Here is a 21271-nt window from a genome sequence, read left to right as displayed (position 1 = left end):
AGGAGCAGAGGCAGCGCAGGAGCCTTCTGGGGACGCAGATCCGAAGCTTTGGGAGAGACACACTGTCTGAGACATCAGAGCGCTGTAAACCCTGCAGCCACCCGCTCAGTCAGGGGCCTGTTCCAGCCCTGAGTCTGGGCTACTGAGATGCCTCCCACAGAGCAGGGTGCCCACAGATTACAGCCTGAAAATAGGCATGTGACACTAACTCCTGCTTTCCGTGACAGGGCTTCCCCTAGACCAGGTGACATCCCAGGCAAGAAGTGTCTTTGGTGGCCCCCTAGCCCCACCCCTGCTCCATATGTTAAACCATTGAATACGTTATTTTTTATTGCATTTGTAGCTCATCTCATGATTTTGATGCACAATTTGATGCATGATTTTCTCTATCATATAAGACAATACATTTTCATGCTAGGATATGTAAATCTGTATTTATTCAGGCCATATATAAGCAAATTTTAAAAAATCATTTCCTTTAAGCATACAGAAACTTTTAATTTTAACAGTAACTGAAATGTACTAACACCTAGAAATGGAACTGTCACCAGCACAGGGTGGGCCAGTATTAAATAGTGTTACAGTAGGAGACAGCGTTAGGATGTTAACTCCAGGCCTTTAGTTCAAAGGTCACTTCTCTTGCCTTTCCCCCATGAACTGAAGCGCAGCATTTGAGAGATCCAAATACTAGTTGATGACATTTTGAAGTGCTAAAATAGCAAGTGATGTCTGTCTTGCATTGGCCATTATTGACTGGTGAGATGTTTATTGAGAATAAGTTTCAAGGTGAGAAGCAGCAGCCCAAAAAGCAGCCCTGTAGGTGCTGAAGTAGCTCAGCTGGGAGAGTGTTAGACAGAAGATCTAAAGGTCCCTGGTTCCATTCCAGGCTTCCACAGCCTCTTTCTGCAGTGATGGGCTGTTTCCTGGAAACACAGCATTCCCTTTACCTAATGCACGTTCTTTCTTTCAGGCTATGCAGCAGGAAAAGGCAGCATTGGCTTCTGCAGCCAGTTGGCCCTCCTGAACTTTCTTTCTTCTCTTGCTCTTTCTCAGAAAGGGGAAGAAAAAGCAGCTCCCCCTCAAGCTGGAGTCACACGGGCGATGTAAGGACAACTTGCTGAGTGCCAGCTCCAGTCCTCTGCTCTGCCAGCTGACCCATCGAAGAGCTGCCGCCATTTTCTCCAGGTTCTCCCCTCAGTGTGTGCCAGATGAGCATCACCAAAGTGCAGGGAATTTGAGGGCGGGCAGGACAGGGCAGCACTGTGATGGAGTTTCTGTAGCGTGGTGGTTCCACATTTGCCTAATCTGCAAAGGGCCTCAGCCCGAAAACCAGGCAGAAACGTAGTGGCTTCCTTTTCCCAGCTCCCCTTGCTGTCCAGCAAGGTGCTCCTCCTTCAGCCACTGGCCTGTCCCTTGCATAACCCCAACCCCCGCATGATAGAGGGTGGTGACACCAGTGGACAAAATACCTTGGCGTCAGCCTGGGGAAGCTAGAGGAATTAGGCCAGTCGCCTTTTCAATGCTTGTGGCTTGGTCTCCTCTGCCCTTGGAGGTTGGCCTGTGGAGGTCGGCTCCTTTGAGTGACTTGCCAAAGGAGGAAGTGAGGCAGGAATGGGGCAAAAGAGGGAAGTCAAGCTGAGGAAGGCAGGGCAGAAGCTAAGAGCATCATTGCAGCTAAGTGGTGTTAGTAGTAGCCACCATTCGTTCTGCAAAGCCTGGGGAGGTGCAGTTGGCTGCTGGGAGGTAGAATCCTGTTCCTGCCTCTTGGCATCCCAGGGATGGCTACTTGCAGCTCAGGAGAAGAAGAAGCGGTGTTCTGGGTGGAATGAAAAGAAGCAATGGTGAGTCCTAGTGGGCTGCTTTCTGGTAAGATGATTTTTCACTTTAGGCTTGGGAGGAGCCTGCGAGCTGTGGGTGGAGTTGTTCCAGTGAGAACCGCTGCTCTTGTCTTGCAGACCTGGGGGTGCCAGTGACAGCTTGAAGGGGCAGGTGCTGGCTTGAGTGAATGGGATATAGGAAACCCCAGCCTTCCCTTCTGGAGCCAAGTCCACTGCTTGTCTCCTGTGTTGTGACATCCAAATTTAAATCTTCCTAGCATGTGCTGTGGCTTGTGTATTAAGCCTTCCTGGTGGGCCTGGTTGTTGCCAATGTAGCTCATTTGGGAGTATATTAGAGTGAAGATCTGAAGGTTTCTGGCCTGATACCAGGCTTTAGCGCTCCCTCCAGCCTGAGCATGTCATGCTGGGCTTCCTTCTGGGTGTGCAGCTGTGCCTTAAACTCACAAGTTTTCCTAATTTCAGAGGCAACACTTGCAGAGGGCATGTGTGTGGAGTCATGTTCCCCACCTGGGTTAGCTATCGCCTGCTACATCATGTGGTGCTGCCAGCACAGCAAGGAGGTACCTGGGGCAGCCAACAGAAAGGGGAGGCACGTCCGGCTCTTCAGTGGCAATTTGGCCCACTCAGTCCCTCTCGGAGGGAAGGACTTGCTGCCGAAAACGGTAGAGCTGCCATCGACTGTGGATTTTTTTTATTTTTTTTTTGCCACTTGGGGCAGGAAAAACGCTGGATCTGGCCCTGCTCCATGGAAGACAAGTTGTTAAATCCCAGATGAGTGGAGTTCTATCAGTTCTCAGCCTGAGTCCTTAGGTCTTAATCCTGACGCTATGTCAGGTAATTCCGGTGGGGGTGTGGAGCAGCCGTTTGTTTTCCTGTTTGCACTCCTCTGCAGTGTGGAAATTGAGGGGGGAGGCCGAAGCCCCACTTCCCTCCCGAAATGACGTCCAGTGGGGGACGCCAGGACAACAGGGTTGGGCGGCAAATGGTGGCCAGACTCTCACTGCCAGGGTCTAGTCTAGCTCAGGGTCCAGCTCAACTTCCTCCCCACACCACTGGCCCCCAGTCCCCTTCCACCACCAGGTCAACCCGGGCACTAGGGCAGGAACAGGGTGAGGCAGCAGATCAAGCTGAGCAAGGCAGGCAAAAGTGAGTCTTGTCTTCATGGGCCGCTCATAATGACATCCTTTTTGTGTGCAACTGCTGCAAAAATCTCCCGGACAGAGAAGCAACAGGCCAAAATATTGCCATGCAGCTGCCAAAGTAGCTCAGTTGGGAGAGCGTTAGACTGAAGATCTGAAGGTCCCTGCGTCACTCCCAGGCTTTGGAGGCCCTTTTGTCCCTCTTTGTACAGTGGTGGCTTGTTCTCTGAGAGCACAGCGGTTCCTGCACCCAAGGTGAGTCCCTGAGCTTGGGCTCTGCAGTAGGAAAAGATACTGTGGACTTCTGCCCCTAGTTGGCTGGCCTGACCTTTAACAATGAGGGATGGGAGCGAGGTCAGCTTACAGGATGTGTTTCTCCATAGTGGAACCAGTGACGGGTGGGCAGTAGCCTCCTATTCCTCTAACCCGACCTCACACCAGCTGCAGAGGGGGTACACCTTTGTGCGGGGACAGACCAGGAGTTGCATTGACTGGATTTAAGTGAAGGAGAGCACGTTGACAGCCTGATACAGGGTGGAGTCAATGGACAGTTCGGATCACACAGCTCTCACCGTGTGCTCAATGTGGGCAATTCCCTGACCCAGGGCAGAGGATATTGGAAGCTGAACATCCAGAGCTTGCAAGATAAAGGAGAAGGGGGTGAGGCCTAGTGGTGTTGGCAGAATGGGAAAGCATCAGAGGGTTCTATAGCAACCAGGGGGATTGATGGGAGTCAGTGAGGGAGGGGTTGGTAGCTTTGTTCTGGCGGCCAGGGAAACACTGCAACATTAAAGAAACCAATGTTGCCAAGTCCTACAGCATTGCCTGTGGGATTTCCACAAGAGCATCCAGGCAGGGGAGCCAGTCAGTGTGTGACTGTACAACTGGATCAAGGGACAGCTGGCCAAGTGCCAGGAGATGAGGCTGCAGCTGGCTGATATGAGTGGAAGCACCAAGTGAAGGGAGTGGCGGCCTCCCCTGACATTTTTGTGGCCTATAGGGAATGGAGACAAAGCAGGGGGATGCGGAGATTCAGGGCAGGACCACAGTTGCTGGAGGAGGAGAGAGAGTCCTGCAAGAGGAAGCCGCTGGTGGGAAGCAATAAATGCAGAGTGGAAGCCAGCCAGCCGAGAGTCACAGGGGTCTAAAAAATGAAATAGCAGCAGGTCCCATGGTGTAATGGGCAGCATTCAGGCCTTTGAATCGTGGAATCTAAGTTCAAATCTCAGTGGGACCTCCTAGACATATGTTGGTTTGTGGCAAAGTCCTGGAGCTCAAAGTGCTTGACTACCCTCTCTCAGGGTAAACTAGACTGAGGTTTTTTCCGTCCTGCTGGGTGACTGATGCCCACTGGAGATGGGTCTTAGGTCCAGCTGGTTTAATGGGCTGGCTGCTATAGGTTGGGGTCCTAGAACTTAACAGTCTGGCTAGAGATTCCTGCGGGTTGACCATATGGTTGCTTCACCTGATATCGACAACTTTGGTCCCTGCAGCTGCCACACTCTTCCTCCTGCTCACATGGCATTTAAAGGAAGGAGTGCTGGAGGGAGGCAGAGTCCCAGGCTGGAGCCCAGCACACCTCTCCTCTGGGCACCTAGAGCAGAGGCAGCTGGTGTTGACAGCTCCAAGGGAAGGCTTAAAAGCCACAGAGCAACTGAGGGCAGGGCTAGATGAGGACAGGACCATGCCTATGTGTGGCCAGCAGACAGGCAATAAGACCCCCAGCCAGCCTGCTCCCTGCCATGCAAAACACTCACCAAAGGCCACCCACAGACCAGCATTCAGGGCGGCAGCTGATGCTCTGTGGCCAATATCAGAAGAAGGTAGAAAAGCAGGGCCAGCCCCCCTGGTGAGGCCTCTTACCGTTCCCACTCATGGTGCTGACTTTTGCAGTGAGGCAGGAGATTTTATCCCAAGAGGCTTTTCCCCAGCTGGTGAGAAGCAGAGAAACACCCAGGCCCCAAAGGCGCTATGTAGCAACCACCCTCAAGCACAGGGACAGAGGGAAACTGCTCCACATGCTATCCCGGGCAGCCGTCCATTTTCTTTGGCAAGTCAGGAATGGCAAAGGCTAGACTGGAAGCATGTGGGGCTCATGCCCCAGCCTTTTGTGACACCCAACCCCCAACTCCTTCCTAGGGCTTTTCTTGCCTCTCTTTTGCTTGCTTGCCTGCCTGCTCGCTCTTGTGGTGAAACATGAAGATGTTCTCAACAAGCCCAGGTAACTCAGTTGATAGAACATCAGGCTCTTAATCTGAGAGTCCAAGGTTCAAACCCCTGTCTGGGTGCTCAGCTTTTTAAGTTGCCTTGCATGCTGGGACTCAAATTCTGCTCACAGACACATGCCGATTCCCAGAAGCCGTGACCATTTCCTGGAAAGGTTCCCTAGCAATCAGGAGAGAGGTCACATCCACAAGAGCAGGTGTAGAAAGTGCAGTCTCTGGCTGCCAGGAAGTGCTGTGGCGCCAGGTGCTGAGAAAGCCCAGAGGGAGAGCAGCAGAGGTGGGTTGGGGAGAGAGAGAGAAGTAGTGAGTACAGAGGGCAAGTGTAAAGGAGAGTCTTGTCTGGCTATTGTCGGGAATTTCCCTGGCTGACACATGACCTCGGTGGAATTGGCCGGCGGAAGGATCTGAGTCCCCACCCCCTTACCCAGAGGCTGCCTGACCTCGAGGACTCTTTCTACTCTCGTGTGTGGCAGAGACCTCGTAACCCCAACAAGGCTAGGTCCAAGATTCCTGGGGGGCTTGACCTCCAGTCTTGTCATGATCACTTGAACAGAGGCTACAGTGTCTCCACTCTGGGCACTTCCCTGATCCACTCCTCGTGGCATGTGCTTCAAGCAAATAGCATTTAGAACCCAGCAATCAATGTAAAACATAAGGAAAGATGGGAAAGAAAAAGACGTTACCCTGTTCTGTGGTGCAGGGAGATCACAACCAGCATCTCTGGAGTGTGAGGGCAGGTCACAGTCTCTCCCTCACATGTCCCAGGCCTCCTTCCCAGGCCCTGGCTGTGTTGCAGGGACACTACGGCCTGGACACTTACTCTGGCACTCACACAAAGCTGGTCCCATGGTGTAACGGGCAGCACTCAGGACTTTGAATCCTGCAATCTGAGTTCAAATCACAGTGGGACCTTGTGGTAAAACCCTGGAGCTCAAAGTGCTCAACTTCCCTGTCTCCAGCTGTGCAAAACTGAATCTTTCTGCTCCTGCTGGGTGACTTGTCCACTGGGGCCAGATCTTCAGTTGGGATGGGCACAATGGGTTGGGGCTCTAGAACTTGCTACCCTGGTTGCTGATGCCTGCAGTCCTGTGGTTTGACCTGGTGATTGGGATTCTCATTGCTTCACCTGTTGCCCACAAGTTTGGCCCTTGTGTTTGCTGCTGTGCTTTTCCTCTTGCCCACATGGTGCTTGAAGAAAGCAGGGCCAGGGCCAGGGCCAGGCTTGATAGGCAGGAGGGAGGCAGAGTCCCAGGTGGGAGACCAGCACAACTCTCCTCCTGTGGGCTCCTAGAGCAGAGGCGGCTGGTGCTGACAGCTCCAAGGGAAGGCTTAAAAGCTACAGGGCCAGAGGAGGGGAGGACCATGCCTATGCATGGCCAGCAGGCGGCCACAGACACCCGGCCAGCCTCCTGCCTGGTATGGCAAACACTCACTCATGATGTGCTTAATCCACTTGCTGATCAGGAGGAAAACCTGTCAAAATGTGTGTGCGAGGAGAACCCGCTTGGCTTGGAAGGAGCGAGGAAAAAGAGCGAGTGAAAAAAATAACTTGTCAGACAGGAAGCAAAAAGAACATGAAAGGCAGAGAAAGAAATAAAGGGAGGGAAAAAATATTAGAAAAAGAAATAAAGCATGAAAGGTAGAGGGGAAAAAAAAAGCAAGAACATACAAGCTAGAGAAGGAAAGGAATGAAAAAGAACAAATGAACCACAAGCACTAGTTGAAGCTGAAATGGGAGAGTCAGAGAAAGGACAGACTGACCCCTTAAGCAAGGTTGCACCCCAGATTCTCCATGTTGGGAGAAGAGGCCCCCCATTTCCATCCTGGTCCTGCTTGGAGGGACCATCCATAGGTGCCTATTGGCACCCCCATGTTCTGACAAGAGGGCAAGCCCTCCCCATACCCACCCCTCGGGACACGGGCTCTCCCTAGTCATGATCCCCTTACTGCATGCTCCTGGGAATGTAGGCTTGAAGGTGGGGGGAAGGCGTGTGCTGAGCAGCACCGTGGGTGTCCCTCTCTGGAGCAAAGGAAGAGGATATTTTCTGTACCAGAAGGAATGAGCAGGGGGCAGGGGCGTTTGTGGAGCCGGAGTGCACACCAGAGAGAGGAATTGAACGCAGCCCAGTGTGAGCCCAGTGCTAGTGGAAGCCGAGACACCCAGACCTGGAGGACCATCTTCAGAACCTATCTTGATGATGCTGTCTGTCGCTGCTCCCACACAGAGCTTCCAGCCTAGACCTCCCTGGACGAGGTGACATAGTGCATTGGGAAAGAGGGCTCAGGGTGAAGAATCAGGAGGGAGGGAAGGGTGCACGGGAGATCACATTTAGCCCTTGCACGGCAATGGTGGTGCACTCACGCACTGCCACACCTTTTAGTATCACGACTATTTATCTGTACAACAGCAGCACCCACAGAGACCGGGGCAGAATCAAAGCCCCCGTTGTGCCGGGGGCTGCACAGACATAGAGACAGTCCCTGTCCCAGCTGAGATCAGGGCCCCATTGGGCCAGGCGCTGCCCAGACACAATGAGAGACAGATCATGCCCCAGAGAGTTTACAGGCTCCATACCCAAAAAGTGGGAGGAGAAACAGAGGCTCAGTGTAACACAGCAGCACAGAGTAGAGCCTAGGAGTCCTGTCTCCTCCTGCTCTAACCACTAGACCCCACTCTGCTCCCAGAGTTGGGGACAGAACCCAGGAGTCCTGGCTCCCCAGAAGGGCAGGAGTGGGGTCTAGTGGTAAGAGGAAAGGAAGATGGGTGTCAGGACTCCTAGGTTCCAGTCCCAGCGCTGGGGTTAAGAGTGGAGTCTCGTATGTTAACACAGGTTGGGCTGGGAGCCAGGACTCCTGGGTTCTTCCCATCCCCCCCGAACCATCTTGCACAGCAGGAGGGGGCTGGGCAGAAAGCAGTGATGGGGTTAAAAACTACCAAGAAATGCAAATCCTCGAAGGAGCCTGTGCCAGGAACCGGGTGGTGCAGAAACCATGGTCCCATCCCCACCTCTAACCCCTACTTGGCTGGCACTGGATCGCGCTCCCAATCCACCCCGTACGAGCCCCGGGGGGCAGGGAATAGCCATGGTGCTGGGCTTCCCATCCAATTGAAGTATTCAGTGTCACAGTGACCCAAGGTGTGTGAACAGAATGGGATGGGATATGTGTCAGTGGATGGATGGATTGATTTCTGCATGTGTATGTGCGGTTTTCTGTAAGGATTGGGGGGGGGGGGAGAGTATTATTACAGCAGTGGGGGTTGTGTTTGTGGCTGGGCAAGTGTGTGTTCATGTGGCTGGATTTGTGCATGTGTTTGCATCTGTTAGCAGCTGTGTTGATGTTGGCTGGATTTGTGCGGGGTTTTGTATATATTAGCAATTGTGCGTTTGTGTATGTTTGCAATTGTGTGTGTGTGTGCTTGCTCTGCTGCCCTCTGCCGACGCAACAACCATTTCTCTGTATGTCTCATCCCCCATACCGTCGACCCTAGTGGTGATTTCCCCATCTTACAAGGGTTGGCTGGCCTGACCCTTCTCCCCTCTATGGAGTGTGGTGGGGGCTGCAGCTCAGCCCCTGTGGGGCAGGAGGGCCCAGGTGTGGGGTGCTGGGCTCCGATGCACCTGGAGAGCAGCTCACATAAGGTGGGGCAGGGCGTGTGGTGTCTGTTCTGCATAGCCTGGTGCTGGGCCATTGCACAATCCCCAGCCACACCGCACAGCACACCCCAAGAGGGGGCAGGAGGCCAAGCAGATGATCCAGCACAAGGGGGGGGAGGATGTGTGGCTGGGGGGCAGAAAAGCCTTGGGCTGCACTGGGGGAGTGCAGAGCAGGGGTAACACCCCAAAAACCTGCAGCAAAGGGATAGACAGGTGGGGTGTGTGGATAGAAGAGGCAGCGGGACTAAAATCTAAAAGGGGAGTTGTGGGGTCTAGTGGTCAGAGGAGGGGGGGTTGGTGGTCAGAATTCCTGGGTTCTATCCCCAGCCCTAGGAGGGGAGTGGGGTCCAGTGGTTAGAGTATGTGTGTCGGGGGGAGAGCCAGGACTCCTGGATTCTCTCCCTGGCTCTGAATCTCTCTTGTGCAATCCCTCGGCAGTTACCCAACTCGCCAGCATGTGGGAGCGAGGGGCTGGGGCCAGGTTGCAACATGGCCCAGACTCCAATACTGTCCCTTTATTACTCAACCCAGGGCAGGGTGGGGGATGGCCTGGGAGACCCGCTAAGGCAGGCACTTCTGGTGGGTTTGCATGTGAGTCACACTGCCCCCTGCTGGATAGACCCCTCTAGGTCAGAACCAGTCTCTGCCCAAGTCAGACCCTGGGAGCCAGCCCCCCTGTCGCCACACCATGTCTATTGGTCTCCTGGAAAGGTCCATTCTCATTGGTAGCTGTCCAGTGGCAGTGAGTTCCACAGGCCTCGGCACATGCTGTGTGGGGCAAGAAGTCCTTGTGTTGGGAGGAGTGGGAGTGAACTGTGTGTAGTTGTGTTTCTGAGCACGATTGTGAATAGTCTGGTGTGTGTGTGTGTGTGACATTGTGAGTGTGACTGGGAGTGTGATTGTTTCTCTCCTTGGGGGTTGGACTAGCATGCCCCTCTGGGTGTGTTGTGTGTGAGTGTTCGTGGGATTGTGTGAGTCCCTTTGTGCGTCAATGTGTGTGTGTCACTTGCTGCAGGATACAAAATCCTGCAAAGCCAACACACACACACACACAGAGCGAGGCTCAGCCCCACCAGCAGGGGGTAGCAGGGACACACACGTCTCTCCTGGGCCAGCTTGGACAATTTCCCATCACCACCCAGCACAGTGCTGGTGCCCCCACACGGGGGTGGGCAGTGACCAAGCAGGGGGTGGGGGGTAGATGTTTTGGATTCAGAAGGAAGCACTTTGGAAAAATCAGTCAAGGCCCTTAGCAGAGCTGGGACATCGACCCAGTGACTCCTGCATCACCCTGGGACAGGAATGGGGTCTAGTGGTCAGAGCAGGGAGAGGGCTGGTCACCAGGACCCCTGGGTTCTATCCCTCGCTCTGGAAGTGGTGGGGGTCTAGAGCAGGGGGAGTGGGAGCCAGAACTCCTGAGTTCCATAGGGTAGACTGTTTTTTCCTGTGCTTCCTTCCTAGAGATTACAGCCCAGCCCCTAGTGGAGAGTGAATGGGAGCAGGGAAAATTGCTCTCTTACTTCAAAATCATGATACAAACCACTCCCCCATGGGCTGTGACATCATGGAACACCCCGCTCCCCAATGCAGAAAGTAGAAGCCCAGCCCTGCCCCGCCCCACCCCACCCCACCCAAAAAGTGGGGGGGTCTGGTGACACCCATTCATGGTTGCCAAGAAACCCCATGTCCCCACAGGCCCCTGCTAGGACAGGCTGTCCTGCTCCCACTGCTTTTCTTATCACCATGAGCTGCTCCCCGCCAGGCACCACACCCCATTCACACACCTTGGTCAATATCTGCATCTGAAGAAGTGGGTATTCACCCACGAAAGCTCATGCTCCAAAACGTCTGTCTATAAGGTTCCACAGGATTCTTTGCTGCTTGGTCAATATGCAGCTCAGTGGCAATCACTGCCCTGAAGTGACTCCAGTGCAGGTACTCACAGCACTGTTGGTGTCACTAAGCATAACCCTACGTAACTCGGGAGGGTGGAAGGCCACAAGAGTATGGAGCCTTCCTGGTTTTAGGCCTCAGCAGACAAGAGTCCCTCCATGTTTGAACTTTAATCAACCTAAAAGGCCAGGTGTAACAGCCGTTATCAGTTGCAACAGTTCTAACTGGTCTAAAGCAGAAATAATGAGGCCTGTGCACCTTTAGCAGAAGGACAAGATAACTTGCAGAAGGAAAACTTACTAACGAGCTGCCGCGGCCAAGATTACTTAATGCACCTGCGCTTACGTAATTGCTACAGGGGGAGGAAGGAGGAGGAGGGAGGGGAAACGGGGGATTGCTAGTCAGTGAGAAAAGTTCTCATGGATATAAAGGAACAGACTGCTTGTTTTAGGTGTGCTTGATTTGAGTCAATCTCCCTGCACCGCTTTGAGATCTCAAATAAACTTGGTTTGCTTCTCCACCCTGGTGTGTTTATTGGCGCGGCACACCAGGCCACGGACCCCCCCGCTGTTGCTTGGCCTCAGGCAGTTATCTGCCGGCAACAGTTCTTGGCGCCCAACGTGGGGCTCGAGGCTAAAATTAGCCTTGCCTGGATCCCTTCTGGTGGTCGACGGATTGCGGCGACGACCGATGCCCAGCGCGCACCGGTGACTTCACCGGGGGCCTCGGCGGAGACGCAGTTCGACTGACCCCAGAGGGCACAACGGTGCAACGCGCTCGAGTAGTGGAGAAGCAGTTGAGGGCGACGGTGAGGAACCGGTCCCTTGGATAAGGTAGGAACAGTCCAGTGGTCTGGATTTTTGCCTGTTATGACCTGGGGACGCCCAGTGTCACCCTAGGATATGGGGCAGGGACAGAGTACAGGCAGGGCACGGTGTACACCCTTAGAATGCATTCTAGCGAATTGGGAAGTGCTTGGATCAGATCCACTAACTAAAAGCAAACTAAAAAGTTCCGTATAGTAGACTGGCCTCAATATCAACTAGAGGACCAGAAAGGTGGCCACCGGAAGGATCACTTAATTATAACATGATCCTCCAATTACTCCTGTTTTGTCAGTAAATGGGTAGCTTCTGAAGCTGTTTGTATGGAGAGCTGTTGTAAAAATACCCCACTGTAGCTCCAGTTCCTCCCTCTGTCTGGCAGAGTGCAAGGATCCAAAAGCAGGTTAGGGATAGTGCAGGGACAAAGGAGGGACCTGTCTAGAAAAGGGAGACCCTATGTCCTAGTGCACTCTCTCCCTGTTGTAGCTAAAAAGCAAGATCAGATGCAGAATGGTACTGGGGGCCAGTGTGAGTGACTGTTACCGGAAGACGCCCAGAGTACCCTGTGAAGCAAAAGCTCGTGACCAGGACTACTCTAACGCAAGCCCGGTAACTAGTGGATCTTTAGGAGGTCCGACCCATGGTGGGCTGACTTGGCCTGGCATCGTCCGGTGAGGAAGCTGCCTGGGTCTAGGAGTGTGTGTACCCATCTTCCCTTCCCCTTTCCTTTCCGTGTGGGCTACTGACAGTCTGATCATCTCACTGGATGCAATCAGAGTAAGCGGCGCCGTCTCCGAGAGACTAGCCGACGCTCTTTGCTGAAGGGAGGTGTAGGAGGGTCGTGGCCATCCTCGTTAGCCTCTCCTGTGTGAGTACCCTGTAGGGAAAAATCCTTAGTTTATGAGCCGCTAGCGCGGACAGGGCACCCTCCCTGTGTGTGTAAGTGGAAAATGGGTGGGGGGCAGTCTAAACATTCCATCTCACCCCCTAAGGGTACCCCAGCATATTACATGTACGTACATTATGGTTCAACAACCTGCAGGTATTTAGAGAAATGGAATATTTACACGCGTGAAAATCCATCCATCCATCTAAACAATGCCCAGTAGAAGGTACTCCAATCTAGATAAGATCATACATCTAAGAGGAGCATTTAATCACCAAAAAGCCCTGACACAGGGTGAGCAAATTTGTCTATTGAGGAAAGGAACGGGTTAATTTAAAAATCATCTTGGCCCAGGGATGGAAGGGGGGAGATTGCTCTGCGTTCAAGGTCCAGAATCAAAGCAGACTATGCTAAGTACAAAGAAAAACTGCTTTCGGCCCCAGCTGGCTGTGAAGGAAAAAATATAGACAGAGGCGAACCAAAGGCAATACAAGTTACAGAACTAAGATTACATTTGCAAAGCTTAACTGTCCAGTAAGATCCAACAGTGTGCCTTTGTGACCCCGGAGCCGGTGTGGCTTGGTGACACTGAAGAAGCCGAAGGCAGCTGACCTGGACTGGAATCTCTGAAAGAGACGCTGCAGAAGATTCCAGGGTGCAAGAGAACAGCCCTCCAAAGAGCGGAAGCATGTTAGAAATTCTGGACAAGCTGTATACAGGATAATCTCCAGTCCACCTCTCCCCCCTTCTCTGAACATTATACACAGAAGTGGCCAGTCTGGACATACATGTGTGGGTATGAAAGGGGCTTGGGGCATTAATGTTTTCCTGAGTGATGAGGGAGCGTTCCCAACACTCTCTGTTGTTGTTTTATTATTTTATTAATGAAGCTTTAAAATTCAGTTATATGGTGTGTTTTCTTTATCTTCCCCCAACGATCCTGTAGTGTCAGCCTGATCACCTGACATGAGGGATAGATTGGTAACAGAAATTTGTCACAGTTTGGTGAACAATTAAGAAGGGGGGAGCTCTGCAGAATTTACACCATCTATTTGTTTTACCCTTGTTATTTTGTGTTTGCTTTGCTTGGTACTGTTGGTGTTATATGTTGAGAACTGCATGAGTAAAAGTGAGTCCTAATAGGATAAGAAAACGCTATCTGGTTCTGTTCTGTTTAACCGGTTACTGTTGTTTTCCTGCTCTGTTCATTTGGACGTTAGGAGTGTGGGCGGAACTGAACCTCTCGTTCGTAATTCCTTGGAGTGGAAGCCATGCGTGCGAGGAAGCTCTGAGGTCGAATTGAGATCCTTCTGTCCCGTCCCCTGTAGCGGTCAGTGTATAAAAGTGGGAAAGTCTGGCTTAGACTGTAATTCCCTCTGCGTAATTCTCTTTTCTGTTTAAGTGTCAAACAGATGAATGAGTCTCTGGGTAAACCGTCTAAGAATAGTCATTTAAATTATATGTTAAGTAAATGGCCTTTGCCCAATGGGCCATGTGTTTTTGTCCAGGTGGCAAGCCTCATGAAGGAGGACTCGGGGAGTCTTGTGAGTAAGAATGTTTAAGGGAAGAGACCAGGAGGGGTGGGGGCTAGATGAGAAGCCCACCCTCCTAGCTAAACTGGTAGTGGAACAAGTTGGTGCCCATGGAAGGGACAGTTCAGCAAGAAAAGCAGGATCGGGCCCAGGCAGGCAGGCAACAGAGAGAGAGAGAGAGAGATTGGAAAGCAGGTTGGAAAACTTTAAGGGTGTAGTGGAAGGAAGGAGTCAGTAAGTGTAAGCATGGAGATTTCAAATACCCAGGACTTACTTGGAATGGTGATTTAAGTTGATAAAAGTGGCTGTTGGGAGACAAGCAAGTGATTTAAGGAAGAGTGAGAAGTTAACTCTGTAGTTGCTGAATGAAACGGCAGTTGAACTTTGTAAAAATGCTAAAGAAAAAAAAAAGTTTTTGGTGTCTGTGAAATGTTTGTAAATAAATTCAGGCAAAGAAGTTATTGGATTGCAATCATTTGGTGTGGCTATGAACAATTTAGTTGAATTAGCTGAAGAATGTATACAGTGTTATGTAATTAAAAACCTGGGCTGCCTATGAAACAAATACAAGAAACTATGGGGTAATTCCTCTGTTTTGCCTGAAGCCAACAAGAGTATTTGTATATTTCAAGTGATGATTGTCTGCCCAGAAAGGGTGGGTAGACCTCTTGTTTTTTTGTCTTTCAGATAATCAGAGAAAACTGATGCCAGCTGAACAGCATTCAACATACCATGCATTTACTGGCACAATAGAAATTATGTTTTGTGTTCTATGTTCTGTCTTGTGGTGTTTGTCTTGTGGCCGGAATTTTTGTGTTTAATATTTTTATAAAATAGTCTAGTTTAAAATCAAACAAAAAGGTTAAATTAAAATGCAGATATTTGTTTTGTTCAACTTGGAATACAAAGTGTTTGGATAAATCAGGAGAATGTGGTATACTAAAGTCTAATGCATTTCCTCAGGAAAAAGAAATTTCATTGGCCAAACTGTTAATTGCAAAAATTGTTGTTAAAATTTGCATACCAACAGTCTTTGAAAGCAAAGACATGAAAAGTTAACCCACTCCCCATATTGTACATGGGATCTTTCTGGCTACCTCAGATTTCTAGCCAGAGGGCTGGGGATGGTGGAAGGCTATTGGACTAGACGTTGTATTGAGTGAACTCCTCAAAGTGGGTGTGCTTGTCCTGGCTTGTTGCTCCAAAGCTCTGTAATAAGGTTATTTTAGTAAAAGGGTGTGTGTGGCATATATTAAATAATAAGACTAATTACTGTATAATGACAATGTTTATGTCTTCATTGTTGGGAAAAAGGTGTATAAGTAAAAAGTGGAAGTTTCCTTTGCAGGTTAAAAGAAGACAAGAAAGGAAGAAGAACAAAGCACAGAATGAGTTAACGGGAAAAAAAAATTAGCTAGCAAGCTCAGGCTATAGATAAGACACTGACTCCATTCAAGGACACTGCTCACAGTTAAGACTTGGCTAACAACTAGGAAAAGGAGGGCTTGAATTTGCCCACACAGCTATGAGATCTGAAAAACATTGCCAGGCACTAATAAAATGTGTTAAGTTTCTTTTCTCACAGGTAAAGAAGGGCTACCCAAAGACCCTAGCAGCCCTGCCACTCCTTGGAACCAGGAGACGGGATTGATGTAAAGGTCCACCGACAAAAGACTGCCTTGGCTCCATGCTGGAAAGGCCCTTATTAAGTCCTGCTACCTACCAACACTGCTGTGAAGTGCCAAAGACTGACTGCTTGGACCCAAGATTCTCACTGCAAAAAGACCCCTCCACATCGGGAGAATTCTCCTACTGATGATTAGCCTATTTCACCTTCTAGCTCCACTGTGCCTTCTGGACAGTAGGGAAAAAGTACAAGGATGCTGCACCACGACTGTTTCGGGAAAGAAGAAGGAACACTCAGAAATTGGCAAAGTCCAGGAATTCCTGACTAGAAAGGACATTAAGAACTGACCCTGGTGAAAAAACAAAGAATTATACACTGGTGGGAGGACATTTGTGGGACCCATGTTTGGGAATGTGGTATTAATTGGATTTTGGGGTTTATTCTACAGGCTGCGCCCTGTGTTTTGGATAAATCCTTCAGCATATATATCTCTCTCTAATTGGATTTTAAATAACAAGTACCCAAAGAGTTTGTTCTGCTACTAGAAATTTTACCCGTATTGAAACCATTCCAGTGACTAATAATGTATGCTATTAATGGAAATGCCTTTTGACAGTACCTGAGAATAGTTAAATAACAGGTGTATTATAGTACTACACCAAGAAAAGATGGTATTAAATATAACTGAGGCTGGGAAGGCATTGCAGTGGGATCTAGTATGTTTAGGAATTCGCGATTTCCTAAATGACCAGCTGATGGCCATTCGGAGTGATCTTGAGTACCAGACTTGGCCCACTGCCCTTACAGACGCATCAGGAATACCATCTGATCTGTGATCATGGAGACATACTTGGACACTTCCTGGGTGGAAGTGTGGCTTCCCAGGGCTGGGTGTGCGCCCTTATAGGGGATGAATGCTGTACTTATGTCCCAGAAAGCGCACAGGATATTAACAAGCACATCCTGTCAGCCAAACAGGCTTTTGAACAGTGGAAGGCCCAGGAAAGGAAACCTACTCTTTCTGATTCCCTCTGGGGCTGGTTACTCAACCTGGGAGAACTAGGGGAAGGTATTGTTCACCTCCTGCTCCCTGGTGTGGTGTTGTGTATCATTACTCTTCTCTTGCTTGCTTGCTGTAAAGCACTCCAGCTCCCTAGAGCTTAATCACATGTTATCCTTTAAATGTGAGAACACTCAGCCAAAAGTTTGTTGAGTATTCTCAAAGGAGGGAGTTGTTGGTGTCACTAAGCATAACCCTACGTAACTCGGGAGGGTGGAAGGCCACAAAAGTATGGAGCCTTCCTGGTTTTAGGCCTCAGCAGACAAGAGTCCCTCCATGTTTGAACTTTAATCAACCTAAAAGGCCAGGTGTAACAGCCGTTATCAGTTGCAACAGTTCTAACTGGTCTAAAGCAGAAATAATGAGGCCTGTGCACCTTTAGCAGAAGGACAAGATAACTTGCAGAAGGAAAACTTACTAACGAGCTGCCGCGGCCAAGATTACTTAATGCACCTGCGCTTACGTAATTGCTACAGGGGGAGGAAGGAGGAGGAGGGAGGGGAAACGGGGGATTTCTAGTCAGTGAGAAAAGTTCTCATGGATATAAAGGAACAGACTGCTTGTTTTAGGTGTGCTTGATTTGAGTCAATCTCCCTGCACCGCTTTGAGATCTCAAATAAACTTGGTTTGCTTCTCCACCCTGGTGTGTTTATTGGCGCGGCACACCAGGCCACGGACCCCCCCCGCTCTTGCTTGGCCTCAGGCAGTTATCTGCCGGCAACAGCACGAACTCCCCACACCGGATTCTGTCCACACGCAGAGAATTCTCTCTGCCGGGCTTCTTCGGTTCATCTCGCTGCACTCCGAACTACAAACCCGCACTGCTCATCTCCATAACCCCGCCCATGGACACGTGACACCTTCCGGTCGTTTTGGTCTCAAGTGAATGAGTTGCCTGCGGGGAGTGAGCACATCACTGCACGTCACAACCCCACCGCAGGTCAAAGCCCCAGCACACAGCAGCCGGGTAGGGATTGTCTGTGAGCCCCATGCTGGGGGCGGGGCTTCAGGGAGAGACCCAGCCCCATACACAGCTGAGGCAGGGAGATATTTGGGGAAGGGATGATGGGATGGGGGGAAAAAGGGGGAGGGAGAGACCCAGCCCCATAGACCCGTAGGGGCAGGGGATATTGGAGTCAGGAGGAGAGGGGGTTGGCAGAGAACCAGCCTGGGGTGCAGGGGAAATGGGGTGGGTGGAGGGAGCTGGGGGAGAGAAGATATATGTGGGGTGGGGGTGGGGGCTGTGAAATGTTGGTCCAGGGAATCTGAGTCACTCCCAGGATATCCTGTGCAGGAGGGAACACGGGCAGGGAGAGAGACCCAGCCCCACAGAGCCTCAGAGGGATATTGGAGGCAGAGGAGGGGATAGAGGGAGGAGAGACCCAGCCTCATAGACCCCTAGAGACAGCAGGATGTGTGGGGAGCAGGAGGGGGGATGGCAGAGGAGACACCCATCTCCATAGACCCCTAGAGGCAGGAAATGAGGGGAGAAGGGGGGAGGGAAGGATTCAGCCCTATAGACCTGTAGGGGCAGGGAGATATTGGGGGCAGGAGGGGAGAAGGAGGGTTGGCAGAGATCCAGCCCGGGGTGGAAGAGAAATGGGGTGATTTGGAGGGAACTGGGGAAAAGAAGACACACATGCCAGGACACATGTTGGGACAGGGAAACTGACTCACTCTGAATACATGCGGAGCAGGGCAGGGTAGAGGTAGATCATGCTGGTCCCAGGGTAATATCGGGGGGCAGGAGGGCTTTAGGAAGTGCGGGGCCCAATTCGAACAGTTTCGATGGGGCCCCGGCAGGGATGACTAAAACAAAAAAACACTTAAAAAAACCCCTTTCATTTCTTCCATGTATTATTTACTTTCCACGACTATATAAATAATAACAAAATTATATATTACATACATTGCATCATATATTAATTAGCTGATTTGCACTTTCATATTAGGAAAATAATTTGTTTTGATAGTTGTACAACTGATTTTCTTCACTAATGTTTATTTTATTAAAATTTATAAAATATTTCCTTAGTAATATAAAATTGCCCCCTCCTCCCCCCCGCCAGTGCCGCCCGGCCCTTGGAAACAAACCCTCCTTCCCTAGCTCCACCCCATCGAAACAAGGTTGGTGGGGGGTCGGGAAGAAACGGCACACATGGGGTGACCAGATCACAGCAGTAAAACAGGACCTGCCCCCTCCCTGCTCAGCCCCACCATCACACCCCTCTTCACCACCTAGCCCCCCGCTGGCTTGCTGCATTCCTCCTAGTCAGTCCCCTACCCATCACTCGCCTCCTTTCACCTTCTCCCTCCCCTTCCAGAAACCCCCATGCCCGCCCCTAGAACGCCTGCTGGCTCAGTGCTTGCCTCTGCCCACCCGCCACTTGCCCCCTCACCTCCCCCGCAAGTATAAAGCCTCATTCAAAGACCCAGGGGTTACTATATTACTGCACACAGCAGTCAGTCAATGCAGTTGTAGATAAATCTTCGCATTATGATTTTTGTATAACTTTTATATGACTTTGTACTGAACCTTGGTAATATGTTATAGCAGGCCCCAAAGGTAGTGTAATTAAGGTAAAAGAAAAATGTCTTTTTGCTAGGAGCAGAATAAGATCTTCCTCCCACTTTGTAATCAATTGCCCTGTTGAATGAATGAGGTGTGAATTAGGAACGTGTGGAAGGCAGCACCTCGAGACAGCTGCAACCCTGGGAGAGGGGCTGGGAGCCAGATCAAGGAGAGCTTTGCCCAGGCTGAGTGGGATGGAGTTTGGGTACTGGGTGTAGGCTCCGGGCTGGGGCACGGGGTGGAGTGCAGGAAGGGTAGAGGGGTGCAGGCTCTGAGAGGGAGTGCGGAGGGGTGGGTGCAGGCTCTGGGACAGAGTTTGGGGGCCGGAGAGGGGGTGGTGGGTGCTGGGGGGAGGGGAGGGGAGGGGAGGGCAGGGCACTGCCATCACACGTGGCTTCCTTCCTCCTCTGCTGCCCCTCACCATAGCCTCGGTGGGGAATGGGGCTGCCCCTTGCCCAGTGTTTGCAGGAGTGGTGGCTGGGGGAAAACCCAGTCAAACTCTGGTTTTACTTTTTCGTTGATGGGTCACTTTAACCCCTTACACACCTCTCTCACCCCCCTTTTCTACTAGGCTTGTTTGATCTTTTTGGTGGAGCCAGATGAAAACCACAAACCCTAGTGAGAGCAACTTGCTAGAAGACTAGACTGAACGCATTACCCAGCCTAGTCCATCCCAGAGCCCAGGACTTAGGGCAAATGTCCCCCCACCCCCAGGCCACCTGTTTCCACTCCTGGCCTCTCCCAGCATTGCCAGTGATTCTGTATGGCTGCATCAGGCGGGATTTAAACCAGAGCCCCCGCCCTCCCCCCCACTAAATTTACCCATTTTGCAACCACTCCGCACCAAGAGCACCTTCCTTCCCTGCCCTAGAGCTGCTGGATGGCTAGAAAGTTGAGCTGGGCATTTGACTGATCTGGAATAGTATAATGCCCCTTCCTCAAAAAACCTTAATATCCACACAGCTTTGGGGGGGTAAATAGCACCCCCCAAGCAGGTCTAATTTATTGTTGTAGGGCAAACGAAGGAGCCATAGTTTAATGGAAATAGTCAGCCCCTACAGTGGTCTTGCAGCAGGGAAAGCAGAGTTGATAGGAAGGGAACTGGTTTGGATAGGAACCCCAGTCCCCTTCCTTTGCAAAATAATTTGGAGAGGGGAAATCAGATCACGCCGTGCCTCAGTTTCCCCTCTTGTGTGGGGGGGCGTGGGAGATAAGTCTCAGCCTGCCATGTTGAAGACCTTTCGCATTCTCCCCTCTTGATGTATTTGATTTCCTCCTCCAAACCTCCCTCTCTCACCTGGAGTTCACAGCACTAAGTACCGGCTCCTGCCTTTTTTCCTGGGTTACGTTACATGATCCCGACTTTAGTTTTGAAACAGACACAGGCAGGCACAAACTCACCCTCAAACAGCAACATCACTGAAAACCACAACACCAACCCAATATTAAAAACCTGCAGGGAATCACAGGGTCAAACACTCACCGTTGGAAGCCCCAGCAGCTGCTCAGGTGGCTGAGGTCCACTGCAGAGATTCCTGTCTCCCACCGGACCAGAAGCCCCCTCAGCGTCTTCTCCAGGTAAGTGTTGGGGGAAGGGGAAGGGGAAGGGAAGCTGCAAAGCACATGTGCCTTCTCCCCCCTCCTGACCTGCAACACCCACGTGGCTGCCTCTGCCGGCCAGCATCTCTCGTTGCCTAGAAGCAACAGCAGCTGCTTCCTGGAGACGCAGAGCTTTGCTGCCAGGAGAGACGCTGCGGGCACCGGGCCCTCTCAGGTGTGGGTCCCAATTCGGGGGAATCAGGCAAATCATCTTAAAGCCGGCCCTGTCGGGGGGTCCTGATTTCCCACGCAGCCGGTGGGCTCACCTCTGGGCTGAGGGGACCTGGGGTGGGCGGGTGCAGAGTGTGTGTGTGTGTGTGTGTGTGTGTGTGTGTGTGTGTGAGAGCTCCCTCGGCGGAGGGGCTGGAACCAGGGGCGGCTCCCAGGCACCAGCACACCAAGCGCATGCTTGGGGCGCCA

The 21271-nt window shown here is 51.3% G+C and overlaps 1 protein-coding gene, 1 long non-coding RNA gene and 1 pseudogene across 4 annotated transcripts in view; 2 read left to right on the top strand and 1 right to left on the bottom strand.

Annotated features, from left to right (window-relative positions):
* Positions 1–21271, bottom strand: part of LOC115636587 (zinc finger protein 154-like) — a 658270-nt gene that overhangs the window by 316856 nt on the left and 320143 nt on the right. The gene's annotated exons all lie outside the window — the stretch shown is intronic.
* The window catches only part of LOC115636545, a 1011845-nt pseudogene that overhangs the window by 930157 nt on the left and 60417 nt on the right, over positions 1–21271 (top strand).
* On the top strand, positions 1249–21223 carry LOC115636829. Its single transcript, XR_003997082.1, has 3 exons — positions 1249–1475; positions 8116–8117; positions 21212–21223. It is a non-coding gene; the product is annotated as an uncharacterized LOC115636829 (long non-coding RNA).

Source organism: Gopherus evgoodei, chromosome 1 (assembly GCF_007399415.2).
Source record: "Gopherus evgoodei ecotype Sinaloan lineage chromosome 1, rGopEvg1_v1.p, whole genome shotgun sequence".
Classification (NCBI taxonomy): Eukaryota; Metazoa; Chordata; order Testudines; family Testudinidae; genus Gopherus; species Gopherus evgoodei.
The sequence above is the reverse complement of the archived record's forward strand: the minus strand, read 5'-3'. Positions and strand labels throughout refer to the sequence as shown.